The sequence below is a fragment of the Myotis brandtii genome, unplaced genomic scaffold (assembly GCF_000412655.1).
Source record: "Myotis brandtii unplaced genomic scaffold, ASM41265v1 scaffold213, whole genome shotgun sequence".
Lineage (NCBI taxonomy): Eukaryota > Metazoa > Chordata > Mammalia > Chiroptera > Vespertilionidae > Myotis > Myotis brandtii.
Window position 1 is genome coordinate 2,346,028 of NW_005357962.1, and position 3,416 is coordinate 2,349,443.

Genomic DNA, 3,416 nt, shown 5'->3' on the forward strand with positions numbered 1-3,416 from the left:
ATATAATAAAAGGGTAATATGCAAATTGACCCTAACAGCAGAACGACTGGGAATGACTGGTCACTATGACACACACTGACCACCAGGGGGCAGATGCTCAATGCAGGAGCTGCCCCCTGGTGGTCAGTGTGCTCCCACAGAGGGAGCTCTGCTCAGCCACAAGCCAGGCTGACGGCTGCCAGTACAGCGGTGGTGGTGGGAGCCTCTCCCGCCTCCTCAGCAGCACTAAGAATGTCCAACTGCAGCTTAGGCCTGCTCCCTGCTGGCAAGTGGACATCCCCCGAGGGCTCCTGGGGTGCCAGAGGGATGTCTGAGTGCCAGCTTAGGCCCAATCCCCCAGGGAGTGGGCCTAAGCCAGCAGGTGGACATCCCCTGAGGGGTCCCAGACTGCGAGAGGGCACAGGCCAGGCTGAGGGGACCCCCCCGCCCGAGTGCACAAATTTTTGTGCACCGGGCCTCTAGTCTATAATAATAAAAGCATAATACGCTAATTAAACAGGACGCACTTCTGGACCACCTTCTGGATGAAGCCAGGGCTGCAAGGGAAGCCCGGGTCCTGGGTGCCTGCCAGCGGCCAGAGGAAAGCCTGGGTCCCACGTGCCAGAGGGAAGCCGGTGCCGGCAGCCGGGGGAAGGAAACCCTACTCTTGCAATAATTTCGTGCATCGGGCCTCTAGTCTCATATAATCCTCAAAGCAATTTATTTTACAGATGAGAAACTAAAGCTACCAGTAAAAGAGTTAACTTGCCTAAGGAAGAAGAGCTGGATTTGAACTCAGACAACTGAAGTTCATTTACTTGATGTTGTAAAACTCAACCCCTAACCAGGATCTCCCCACCATTCATTCAGTACATTTATGTATGCCAGAGAATACTAAAAAATATAAAACAAAGTCCTGACTACAAAAAATGTATAACTTTATGAAGAGATTAAATATCACAAATAACTCAAAAACAAGATAAAATACCAAAACTGTATGGTTTCTAAAATTAAGCTAGAATATAAGAGAAAGAGATCATTAAGAAATGAACAGTTTTGCCCGGCATAAACTGTGGCTCAGTGGTTGAGTATTGACCTATGAACCAGGAGTTCACGGCTCAATTCCCAGTCAAGGCATATGCCAGGGTTGCAGGCTCGATCCCTGGTATGAAGCATGTAGGAGGTAGCCAATAAATTATTTTCGCTCATCATTGATATTTCTATCTCTCTCTCCCTCTCCCTTCCTCTCTGAAATCAATAAAAAAAATTTTTAATGAATAGCTTTTGATGCAACATGTTAATATTAAGATTTTTAAAAATGACCAGTCCTGATTAATAGCTGGAGAGAGACCAAGATAATGAATGAACAGATCTGCTCAGCACAAGCTGATTCTGATAAAAAAAAAAAAAGGAAAGAAAGAAAAGAAAATAAAGCTTTTAACAATTTTCTACAGATGTAGAAAATTTTTTCTTTCACCTCTGACCAAATCCTTAACTAAGGAAGGTAAAAGACTTATACAAAAGAGTTAACTTGCCTAAGGAAGTAGAGCTAGATTTGAACTAAAATCTACTTCTGGATCAATAGTGAAGAGGAATGTATTAAATGTTGGGGAGATAGATACCCTGATTCTTTCCAACTGGAATTTAGAACTAACTTAAAATCATTAAATCCATAATGTTTAGTTTTTTCTAGCGGTAAGGTTAATGGTTCCCACTGTTAACAAAATGCATACAGTCATAGTAGGTTTGGCTCAGTGGATAAGTGTCAGCCTGTGGACAGAAGGATCCCAGGTTCGATTATGGTCAAGGGCATGTACCTCAGTTGCAGGCTCCTCCCCAGCCTAGGCCCTGGTCCGGGCTTATACAAAAGGCAACCAATCAATGTTTCTCTCACATGGATATATCTCTCTGTCTTTCCCTCCCTGTTCCACTCTCTCTAAAAATCAAAGGAAAAATATCCTCGAGTGAGGATTAAATAATAATAAAATAAATAAATAAATGACTTTTTTAAAAAAGCATACATATTTGAAAGAGGATCAGGTAATGCTAGAGATACAGCCAGTGACAACACAATAAAATATTAGCCTCATTTGCCACATTTTTTAGTCTAATCCACCCAACTAAACAAACCACAAAAATAAAATAATAAATGCTTAAAATACAGGCCCTGGCTGGTTAGAGCATCATCCCGATACATCAAGGTTGTGGGTTCAATCCCATTCAGGGCACATACAAGCAGTAACCAAGGAATTTTCTTGCCAGTATTTTCAATACTGTATTCTTTGCAAAAATACATAAGACTTGGCTATCATAGAAAATATCATCCCTGCAGGCTACCAATAATAAATAATTAAAAAAAGAATGAATCAACTCTTTAAAATGGTTAACCGTTCAAAAACTGCATTCATTGATGACATTTAAAGAAAACCCATTACATTATGAATGTTATGGAAATTATACACCTGCTTTTAAGAGACAATTTAAGAGATAAGACAGCACCCTGGCCAGGTAGCTCAATTGGTTAGAGCAGTGATTCCCAAACTTATTTAGCCTACCGCCCCCTTTCCAGAAAAAGTATTACTCAGCGCCCCCTGGAAATTAATTTTTTTTTAATTTTAATAGCAATTAAACAGAAAGATATATGTATTAATGTTTCTACCTTTTTCGTAAAATATAGTAAAGAAAGGTGTAAATTAGAAACATTGAAGTTTGAAATTATGAAACTATTTATTGAACTCAGAATAGAAAGGTAATACAAAAAAAGTTAAAACAAATGCACCTGTGGCCATCACCGCCCCCCTGGATCGCTGCAGCGCCCACCAGGGGGCGGTAGCGCCCACTTTGGGAATCACTGGGTTAGAGCATCATCCCGATACACCAGGGTGGCGGGTTCTGGTTCGATCTCTAGTCAGCACACTTACCAAAAGCAACCAATAAATGCATAAATAAGTAGAAGAATAAATCAAAGTTTTTCTCTCTCTCTTTGAAGTCAAATTTTTTAAAAAGAGAAAATACAAATGGATTAGAAAACTGTGGTACATCTACACAATGGAATACTATGCTGCTGTAAAAAAGAAGGAATTCTTACCATTTGCAACAGCATGGATGGAACTGGAGAGCATTATGCTAAGTGAAATAAGCCAGTCAATGAAGGAAAAATACCACATGATCTCACTCATTCATGGATAATAAAGACCATTACAAACTTTTGAACAATAATAGATACAGAGGCAGAGCTGCCTCAAACTGATTGTCAAACTGCAGCGGAAGGCCAGGGAGGGTTGGGGGGCAGGAGGGAGGGGAGTAAGAGATCAACCGAAGGACTTGTATGCATGCATATAAGCATAACTAATGGACATAAGACACTGGGGGGTAAGGGAAGGCAGGGGATTGTCAAGGGCGGGGGGAAAAAAAGGACACATATGTAATACCCTTTG

General features: G+C 41.1%; 1 protein-coding gene across 6 annotated transcripts in view; it reads right to left on the reverse strand.

Annotated features, from left to right (window-relative positions):
- The window catches only part of NUMB (numb homolog (Drosophila)), a 141,221-nt gene that overhangs the window by 129,047 nt on the left and 8,758 nt on the right, over positions 1-3,416 (reverse strand). The window lies entirely within an intron of this gene.